Genomic DNA, 11655 nt, shown 5'->3' on the forward strand with positions numbered 1-11655 from the left:
ATAGTAGAAATTGTCCCTTCTCTCTTTTTCTCTCATTTTATTTTTTTATTTTCTTTTCTATTTTTTTCTTTTTCTCCTTTTTGTCCTTTTTTGGCCTTTCCCTTTTTTTCTTTCTGTAAAGTCCGAAGTCTCATCCCGACTTGTGGGGGAATCATAGTCTTCATCATCCTTTCCTCACTGGGACAATGCTCTAATAATGAAAATCATCACACTTTTATTGATTTACAACTCAAGAATTACAACTCAAAGCTAGAACAAGGTATGATTCTATATGAATGCCTCCGGTGGTGTACGGGGATATGCAATGAATCAAGAGCGACATGTATGAAAATTATGAAGGTGGCTTTGCCACAAATACGATGTCAACTACATGATCATGCAAAGAGAAATATAACAATGATGGAGCGTGTCATAATAAACGGAACGGTGGAAAGTTGCATGGCAATATATCTCGGAATGGCTATGGAAATGCCATAATAGGTAGGTATGGTGGCTGTTTTGAGGAAGGTAAATAATGGGTGCATGCTACCAGCGAAAGTTGCACGGTATAATAGAATCTAGCTAAGTGGAAGGATGAGTGTGCGTATATCCATGGACTCACATTAGTCATAACGAACTCATATACTTATTGCAAAAGTCTACTTACCCCTCGAAGCAAAGTACTACTATGCATGCCCCTAGAGGGATAGATTGGTAGGAAAAGACCATCGCTCGTCCCCGACTGCCACTCATAAGGAAGACACTCAAAAGAGCACCTTATGCAACAAATTTGTCACACAACTTTTACCATACGTGCATGCTAGGGACTTGCCAACTTCAACAAAAGTATTTCTCAATTTCATAATTACCCACTAGCATGACTCTAACATTACTACATTTATATCTCAAAACAATTATCAAGAATCAAATTGATCCTAGTGTTTAATGCACTTTCTATGATAGTTTTTATTATACCCAACTTGGATGCTCATCATTCTAGGACCAAATTCATAACCATATCAAATACCATGCTGTTCTAAGAGACTCTCAAAATAATATAAGTGAAGCATGAGAGACTAGCAATTTCTATAAAATTAAGCCACCGCCGTGCTCTAAAAGATATAAGTGAAGCACTAGAGCAAAAACTATCTAGCTCAAAAGATATAAGTGAAGCACATAGCATATTCTAATAAATTCTAATCAAATAGGCTTCTCCCAGAAGGTGTTTACATCAAGTATGATTTTGGTAAACTAAAAAGCAAAGACTAATATAATACACGACGCTCCAAGCAAAACACATATCATGTGGCAAATAAAAATATAGTTCCAAGTAAAGTTACCAATGAACGAAGACAAAAGTGGGGATGCGTTCCGGGGGCATCCCCAAGCTTAGGCTTTTGGCTATTCTTGAATATCTTGGGGTGCCTTGGGAATCCCCAAGCTGAGGCTTTTCCCACTCCTTATTCCATAGTCCATCAAAGCTTTACCCAAAACTTGAAAACTTCACAACACAAAACTCAACAGGAAATCTCATAAGCTCCGTTAGTGAAAGAAAACAAAACCACCACATAAGTTACTGTAATGAACTCATTCTTTATTTATTTTGGTGTTAAACCTACTGTATTCCAAGTTCTCTATGGTTCATACCACTTAATACTAGCCATAGATGCATCAAAATAAGCAAACAACACACGAAAGGCAGAATCTGTCGAAAACAGAACAGTCTGTAGCAATCTGTAACTAACGCAAACTTCTGGAACTCTAAAAATCTTACCAAAATAGTAAGTCCTGGACAATTTGTTTATTGATCAGAAGCAAAAAGAATCAATGCAAAATCACGTTTCTGTGATTTATGAATTTTTTCTCGTGAGCGCAAAGTTTCTGTTTTTCAGCAGAATCAAATCAACTATCATCATAGGTTATCCTATAGGTTCTACTTGGCACAAACACTAATTAAATCATGAAAACACATCTAAACAGAAGGTATATGAAAAATTTATTACTAAACAGAAACAAAAACAAAAAATAGAAACAAAATTGGGTTGCCTCCCAACTAGCGCTACCGTTTAATGCCCCTAGCTAGGCATAAAAGCGAAGATAGATCTAAGTAGTGCCATAATAATAAGATAGATCTTGAAAACTCATCTCATATTCTCTACGTTCGGCAGCAAGTTTTCTTTGAGGCAAGCAAAAATAATCAAAAGGGCTAAATTTAGCGGGACAAAAGTCCCCAAGATTAATCTCAGGAGGAATGGGTTCCTCCTTTGGCCCTTCATAATGCACAACTAATTCATCACTAAAAGCATTCTTTTAGCGAAATCTCGTGAGCCTATACTCAAGAGAGTATCCTAGCTCATTATTTTGAAGAGCCAAATCATTATTAGGTTCGGAAATTCTATCAAGCAAGACATTGGTAGGAACCTTTTTTCTAAGGTTTTCATTAAAAGCAACATAGTCCGAAGATTGGAAACGCCTAATTTCCTCTTGATCAAAGAGGACCGCCTCTATGGGAGGACGACCGGCGTCCACCCTATAGTGTGCAAAGATTTCTTTGGCCTTTCTTATTATAAATCTAAACTCATGAGCCAAAAAGATAGTAACAACGCGCTTAACAGAAGAATGCTCAATATTGGAAAATTCTAGAAAAAATCTTTGTATGCAAGGATGCATATGCATAAATTGTCTTTCAAGTTCAACTACAAGCATAGCAATAGCATCCGCAAGACTACTAGTTGTATGAAGAATAGAACCACCCATGGAAGGTAAAGCACTGGCACAAGTAAAGAAATGTTGAATAACACCTTTTCCAATAATGTTACCACTACCGATTCGAAACTTTTTAGTATGCAAGATAGGGGGTTCTTCAGCCGGAGCCTCAGAATTTTTCCATGTTATCATTATTGTCCATATCAACGATAATCTCCCCAATTTCGGACATAATGGCAAACAAAAGCAAGGAAGAAGAAAGTAAGCGAAAGAGAGAGAATAAGATAGGGAAAGAGAGGGCAAATAAAACGGCAAGGGTGAAGTGGGGGAGAGGAAAACGAGAGACAAATGGCAAATAATTTAAATGCGAGGGAGATGAATTTGTGATGGGTACTTGGTATGTCTTGACTTGAGCGAAGACCTCCCCGGCAATGGCGCCAGAAATCCTTCTTGCTATGTCTTGAGCTTGCGTTGGTTTTTCTTGAAGAGGAAAGGGTGATGCAGCAATAGTAGTGTAAGTATTTCCCTCAGTTTTTGAGAACCAAGGTATCAACCCAATAGAAGGCTCCTCAAAAGTCCCACGCACCTACACAAACAAACAAAGAACTCGCAACCAACGCAATAAAGGGGTTGTCAATCCCTTCACGGCCACTTGCGAAAGTGAGATCTGATAGAGCTAGTATGATAAGATAAATATTTTTTTGGTATTTTATAATATAGATGCAAAAAGTAAAGATGAAAATAAAAGTAGATTGAAATCTTATATGATTAAAGATAGACCCGGGGGCCATAGGTTTCACTAGAGGCTTCTCTCAAGATAGCATAAGTATTACGGTGGGTGAACAAATTACTGTCGAGCAATTGATAGAAAAGCGAATAATTATGAGATTATCTAGGCATGATCATGTATATAGGCATCACGTCCGTGACAAGTAGACCGACTCCTGCCTGCATCTACTACTATTACTCCACACATCGACCGCTATCCAGCATGCATCTAGAGTATTAAGTTCATAAGAACAGAATAACGCATTAAGAATGATGACATGATGTAGAGGGATAAACTCAAGCAATATGATATAAACCCCATCTTTTTATCCTCGATGGCAACAATACAATACGTGCCTTGCAACCCTTTCTCTCACTGGTTAAGGACACTGCAAGATTGAACCCAAAGCTAAGCACTTCTCCCATGGCAAGAAAGATCAATCTAGTAGGCCAAACCAAACTAATAATTCGAAGAGACTTGCAAAGATAACTCAATCATACATAAAAGAATTCAGAGGATATTCAAATATTTCTCATAGATAAACTTGATCGTAAACCCACAATTCATCGGATCTCGACAAACACACCGCAAAATGAGTTTACATCGAATAGACCAAGGAATTCAAGGAATACCTGACACAAGGGACGCTATCGGAGAAATAGGAGGACGCGGAGCGCGTGGCCCGGCAGGCCACGGCCTACTGCATCCAAGACGGTGAGCTGTACCGGAAGCGACCGAATGACATTTCCTTACATTGCATCTCCAGGGAATAGGGGAAAGAGCTGATGGCCGACATACACGGCGGAGATTGCGGACACCACTCATCGTCACGGACCCTCGTCGGCAAGGCATTTAGAAATGGATTCTATTGTCCTACTGCACTGAATGACGCGGCCAAGCTGGTGAAGTCTTGTGAGGCCTGCCAATTTCATGCCAAGCAGATCCATCAGCCAACTCAGGGCCTGCAGACCATCCCGCTCTCGTGGATGTTCGCGGTCTAGGGGCTGGATATCTTGGGCCCGTTCGCTCGAGCGCCTGGGGGCTACTGCTACCTCTACGTTGCCATCGACAAGTTCGCCAAGTGGGCGGAGGTGGAAGCCGTCCGCACCATCCCAGCCGGCTCCGCGGTCATGTTCATCAAAGGCCTCATGAGCCGGTTCGGGGTCCCTAACTACATCATCACCAACAACGGTTCGCAATTCACTAGCATTCTCTTTAAGACGTATTGTGCTAACCTTGGAACGCAGATCTGCTACGCTTCGGTGGCGCACCCCCGGAGCAACGGCCAGGCCGAACGCGCCAACACGGAGGTCCTGAGCTGCCTCAATACCAAGACCTTCAAGAGGAAGCTGGAGGCCAGCAGCAGGGGCTAGCACGACAAACTCCAGTTCGTATTGTGGTCCATCCGCACAACTGCCACCAAGCCAACGGGCGAGACCCTGTTCTTCCTCGTCTACGGAGCAGAAGCGGTTCTCCCTCACGAGGTCAGGCATCGCTCCGCGCGGGTCCTTGCATTTGATGAGGCGCAACAGGACGCCACGCGGGGGGTGGACCTAGTGCGGGGGGAAGAACACCGCCGTGAAGCCGCACTACGGGTGGCAAGATACCAGCAGGCGTTGCGGCGGTATCACTGCCGCAACATTCGCCCCAGGACTCTCGAGGTAGGTGCTCTCCAAGGAAGGGCTATATAAGCTCTCACCCATGTGGGAGGGCCCGTTCAAGGTCGTCCACGTCTCCAGGCCTGGCGCCGCGCGCCTGGAGACCTAGGACGGGGTACCCATCCCAAACGCCTGGAACATCCAGCACCTCTGGAAGTTCTACCCCTGAAGAAAGGCCCGGTGCCTGTGAAGAAGGCCCAGTGCCTGTGAAGCTCGCCGCCCGTGACACTGTCACGCAATAATGAGTGGGGTTGTACACGCCCCGGAGTCTCAGGAGTGCCGCCCTTGGGCCTCGGGGGCTCCCTCCCATGCCAAGTGGAAGCATTTAGCTCCACGCTGGTGAGAAGACTTGAAGACTAGACTAGGTGCCGGATGCGGCTTTTCATTTGCTTTCCGCAGTTGGCTCGCTCTTCCTTGGTTGAACCCTTTTTGAAGTTGCTTCTGGTGTTCTTTGTCGGTTCTGTTCCATCGCCTATTGCCTCTGTTTTCTATCTTCAGCTCTTTGTCTGACTTGCTCTCTCTCGCGTACCTCGCGAGGGGGCTATACGGGTGCCCTTGTGAGCCATTTTTCTTTTAACTTTCACGCGGCACTCTCTCGTTCGAATTCGCAGCAGGAGCACCCCCCTTAGTCCGTGCCCCTCTGGTACCGTGACATGAAGCGCCAAGCCGGCTGGCAGCCCTTGCAACCAGGGTTCGGAAAATGATAGTCTCTCAACGAGTTTTTTGCAGCTCCTAAGACGCCAGGGGAGGCTTGAAGCGGGCACCTCACGAGGCGGAAACTACTTCAAATGTGCCAAGCTAAGTTGTTCCTACACACTAACGTACAACAACGACGCCATAACATAGCATAGGAACAATAGATGCAGCATTTCAACTAGGAAATCATAGCTTGTTGCACGCCCCCATGGGGCCCCATACTTGTCTCTTTCAATACAGGAAGGAAGAAAAACAAAACAAAAGCAGCACGCACGTTGCAGCAGTTCACGAGGAGGAACCTACGACGACCTCCTGAGCTCAGCCAGACCCCGCCTCCCGCTTCACTGAGGCACGGCAACGGGACGACCCGCTGCCGCCCTCGAGGCGGGCACGGCGGCGTGGCGGGTGATCGTAGCCACCGTTGGAGGAGCTGTCGCCGGAGGAAGAGCCGCCGTAGCTTGACGAGCCGTGGTCGCCGTCGGGAGCAAGTTCGCCCTCGCCCTCATCACGACCGTCGCCAAGACCGAGCACCTCGTCGCCGCCGTTGTCTTTAGGGCAGCACCCGACACGGTGACCATCCTCTCCGAACACCCTCACGTAGAAGGTCATGTCGCCATCATACTTGAAGTGGAGGGTGCACCGCTTGCCCAGACCCCGCGCGCGGGCCAACATCTGCCAGCCTCGGGCCAAGGCTGCGTTGTCGGCGATGGAGACCTCCACCGTGACCCAGGAGGCCCTGCTACAGCAGCCGTCCGCCTGCAACCAGAGTCCGCTTGGGCCAGTGGCCGGCAGCTTGCCGACAAAGAAGCGCGGGAGCTGAAGCCAGTTGTCGACCAGATTTTCCGACCACACGACGAATTACGGCAGCACCTCCGCCGAGTGGAAGCATGGCCGGGGAGGCCGCACGTCCATGGCATGCCTTCCTCCACCAACCAGGCTGCCTCGACATGGGCGGCCCCCACCACATGAAGAGCCACCGCCACGGCCGCGGGGAGCCACCGCGGGGGTCGCGGAGTGCTTGTGAGGGCGACCACGTCCGCGCTTGGGCGGAGGAGAGCCGTGCCCTTCTTGGTGAGCCTTCCCCTTTTCTGCGGCTGAAAACCTTTTCGCAGGCACCATGGGGGATGCTACAAGCAACAGAGTGAGGGAGGAGAAGCGAGCGGAATGGGAAGAGATGGGCGACGGGGGATCTCCCCTTCCTCATTTATAGCCCAAGGGAGGCCAACCGTTGACCTCCACAATCGTAGGTAATGATGCCCCTTTTTTGCATGCAGCAAGGACTCGTCAAGTTGGGCAGTTGCCGAGGCAGCATGCGGAAGCGGAGACGCCCACGTCCAATCAGTCGCCACGCGTCGACCAAGGCCGCAGGCTGTTGGGGCCCGCGGCGCTCCACACTTGCCCTTTGGCTTCACTGCTAAGCCAAGTCCGAGCGCGCCTTGGGCCCGGGGGCTACTGTCGGCATTCGGGGAACGGGGGTCCCCAGACTTGCCTACCTGCGGCCCACGACATGGCTCCACCAGTGGCCCAGTACGGCCCGTCTTCGTCACCAGCACTCAAGACCCTCACGTGGGGCCAAGCCTCGGGAGGCGGACGACACAAGGCCCCCTTAGGAATGGCCTCACCAGATAGGCTCGTGAGGGGGCCAGAGAGATCAAGGCAAGAGGTACCTCGTGAGGTTCCCGTGACGCAAGCCATGATGACCAAGGCCAGGCGGGTGGCAGCACACGCAGTGTCCTCGTTTCCCCTTTGGTGCTAAGGGGGCAAGCGCAGGCGCGGAGTACCGAGGCATCAGGCAAAGGTTTCCATATCAGTGCAACAAGACCAAGACCAGCAGGACGGTGGGACGGAGGTCATCATGGAGCCCAAGACGGCGTTATCACCAGAGCCTTTGGCAGGCGAAGACCACCTTTAGTCAGGATAGCTTGTACTAGTTGTCCCCCCTTCAAATTGGCCATTGTTGGCTCCCTTGCCTCTCAATATTTGGGAAGAGGACCATAGCCTCTATAAATAGGACTAGCCACCACAGTAGGAAGGGGAGGAACCAAGTTCACGTTCAGATCCACTAAGCACAAGAACACCTCGCCTCAGGAGGTTGTTCTTCCCCTTGTACTGTTCATCATCAGCCCAAGAGGCAATCCACCACACCACACTGGAGTAGGGTATTACACCACAACGGTGGCCCAAACCAGTATAAATCTTGTGTCTCTTGTGTTGTGAGTTCATCGAGCTAAGCTTAGAGATGGAGGCGAGGCTGAGAGTGAGATTTGGTAGGGGGAAATCTTTGTGCACACCCTAGTGTTCGAACCTCAAGGGTTTTGCCGGAACCCGAAATCTGACAGAGGGCGGGGCAGCGGAGGCAGGGTTCTGGGCCGGTGGTCGCTGGCGGTTCGAGAAAGATCGTCAATAGTGACTGACGGGAGGTAGACGAAGGCCATCTGCCTGTTCCTTATAGATCGGACGGTTCATTAAAAAAATCGACTGACCTATTTATTTTTAGTCGACTGTTATCTTGATATGACCACATGTGGTGGTGTGCTGGAGGAGTACCTGCATTTCCTATGCTCATATATTACAAAATCATACGGAGTAGAATCTAATTTTGTTTGCCATGCAATGTTGTAGATCTATCATATGTCTCCTGTCATTTATTTTTCAGCCACCTCCTATCTGCTACTTTTACAGTGCACTAGTTCTGCACACACTTCACCCATACTCTCACTATTGTGTTTTTATGCAAGGGTATTTCAGAGTCTGCCTCGAGAGAAGCAGAAAAGAAAAGAGAGAAGTTGCTCTAGCTTGCTACGCAGGTAGGTATGGCACGTTACAGCGCTATAAAGGGTGCAGTGTCAGTAGATGGAGACGGTAAACGTAGCTCTGGAGTTGATGACCTAGCTCGCAATGAACCACCATCCTAGGTGCTTGCTTTAACTTTGCGGTGTCATATGTGGTTGCATGTTCCATATGGTGTCTAGCTTGTATTTGAATGGCTGGAGTCGGTCTTTATTAAGATAAGGAAAGATATTTTTTACATGAACCACCATCCCGTGAACACTAGAAGACAAATAGCTAGTCAGGGCACTCGCCGAGCCAGTGACAAGCCCAGCAAAGACAGGCATCACCTGCAAGCCAACTAAAAAGCCACGATGGTGGCGAAGCAGTCCGCCTCCCACCAGGCTCTCAGGTCCTAGAAGATCATGCTCACCACTCCAACCGGATGTCTAGCTTTTATTGCTTCCAATTTGGTTAACCTGCATCTGCTTAGCTTACACATTATACCTTTGAATATGACATGCCTTTCTGTTTTTGGTACATACTAGTACATTTGTGTATTAACCGTGTTCTTACATCAAACTAATGTTCTTGTGTATCCCTCATCAATCATTTATGATGAGGTAGTCAAGCAAGTGGACTACTCCTCATTTAAAGAATGTAGCGTCAGCCTCCCGACATGATTCTCAAGAAACAGCAAGGCTAGATGAAGATAGTGAATGTAGCTCTGTAGTTGATTACCGCATTTCCCCTACACTAGCATCACAGGTGCTTGCTCTAACTTCGCAGCGTGATATGTGGTTGCATGTTGCATATGGTGTCTAAATTGTAATTCTTCCAATCTGGTTAAACTGCATGTGCTATTCTGCTTAGCTTATACATTATACCTGTTAATGTGACATGCCTTCCTGTATTTAGTACATAGTACATCTGTCTATTAAGCATGTTCTTACATAAAACTATTGTTTTTTTGTATCCTGCATCAATCAATATGACGAGACACCTTTAGTATATGAAGTGCGATATTAGTTGCATCTTTCATATGATTTATAGCATGCGCTACTTCTAATTTGTTGAAATTCCATTTATGACGGGACGCTTTTAACTTGGCAGAGTCATATTGGTTGCATCTTCCATGTGGTGTCTAGCTTTCATTGCTTCCTATTTGTTGGAATGGTTTCTGCTTAATTTACACAAACAGTTGTGAACATGACATGCCGTCCTGTTTTTCTTACATATTCCATCCTGGTATCTTGTGTTTGCCTTACATCAAAGTAGTGATTGTCAGTATCATGCATGAATGAGTTCTGAAGAGAGGATTTTATTGCTTTTTCTTGTCGATTTTACTTGACAATTCAAAATCAATAAAGCGGAAGGAAGTTAGCAAGGCAGCAGATAAAGGTGCTCCTTCCAAACGGAGGGCCTCTACAGTTCCTACTCCTCCATCCCCCCAAGATGATTTCCAAGACAACACATGCATAGACACTCAACATAGTTGTGTTTATGATGAGCACGTCTCCCTAGAGCACCATCACTAGTGCTCCCTCTAACTTGGCACTATTATATGTGGTTGTATGTTATGTGTGATGTCTAGCTTGTATTGCTTCTAATTTTGTTGAATTCCATCTGCTAACTTTACACATTATACTTGAATAAGACACGTGTTCCTATTTCTAGAACATACAATATCTGTCTATCACACCATGTTCTTACATCAAATTACTACTGTTGTGTAACCTGCAATAGTCACTTATCATAAGACACATTTGACTTTGGAGTGTGATATAGGTTACATCTCGCATTCTTTTCTAGCTTGTACTACTAATTTGTTGAAATGGCACTTATGACGAGACAGTTTTAACTTGGTAGAGTGATATTCGTTGCATCTTTCATATGGTGTCTAGCTTTCATTGCTTCTAATTTGTTGAAATGCCTTCTCCTTAGTTTACACATCATAAGCTGTGAATATGCAATGCTGTGAATATGCAATGGCACTAATGATGAAGACCTCTAACTTGGTAGTGTGATGTTGTTTGCATCTTGCATATGATTTATTTCTTGTATTGCTTCACATTTGTTTAAACGCCATTTATGATGAGACACTGTTAACTTGGCAGAGCCATATTTGTAGCATCTTTCATATGGTGTCTACCTTCCATTGCATTGCTTCTAATTTAGTGAAATGTCTTCTGCTTAGTTTACACATCATAGTTCTGATTATCTCTTCTGTCCTATTTTTCATACATATTAAATCCTCCTATCATGTGGTTGTCTAACATCAAAGTTCAGTTAATCTGTATCACACATCAATTTGTTCTGAAGAACTAAATTGTTATTCATTTTTCTTGTCGGCTTGACTTAACATGGCACAGAGAAAGAGGAAGAAACACAGAATGGCAGGGACTGGGAAGCGGAAGAATCCTGCAGATTCTGCTGGTACTGATGGTGCAATAGAAGGTCAAAGTCCAGCGGAAAATTCTACAAACATGGTATCCCATGCTACACAAGCTGCACAAAAAGCCAAACAGAAATAAATAGCTGCCACCAAACAAGCAGAGACAACCCTAGTTCTTGCAACACCTTCCCCAGTACTACCAGCTGCACGAGTTACTCGTGCGTCAACTGAGCTAGCAGCACGTTCCCAAGATCCCTTGCCACCTAACACTACTTCCCAAACACTCTTGACACAAGACGAGTTGGCAAGATCAGATGAACCTTGTGAACTTCAACAGCAAGAAGGTAGTTGCTGGAGTCAAGTTACAGTTGCATGCTTCTTTATATGTAGTCTCACAGTTTGATGTACACTAACACTTCCTATGTTCTTTGTTGGACTAGCACCTAGGTGCAAGAGGAAACAAACATCAGGGATAATGCTCGATAGCTTAACTAAATCTAGAGGCGGAAGAATGGAGATCCGTTTTGAGGCAGGTTTAAAAAGGCCACGTGATGCTACAGAGTCAGCCAAGTTAGTATCAGAGGCAACGGTTGTCGTTAGGTGTCATGTACGTATCCTCCCAACATGGATTCAGTACAGAATGACAAAGACGAAACCCAGTTCAACACCTTCCTCGACCATTT

This window comes from Triticum dicoccoides, chromosome 4B (assembly GCF_002162155.2).
Source record: "Triticum dicoccoides isolate Atlit2015 ecotype Zavitan chromosome 4B, WEW_v2.0, whole genome shotgun sequence".
Taxonomy (NCBI): domain Eukaryota; kingdom Viridiplantae; phylum Streptophyta; class Magnoliopsida; order Poales; family Poaceae; genus Triticum; species Triticum dicoccoides.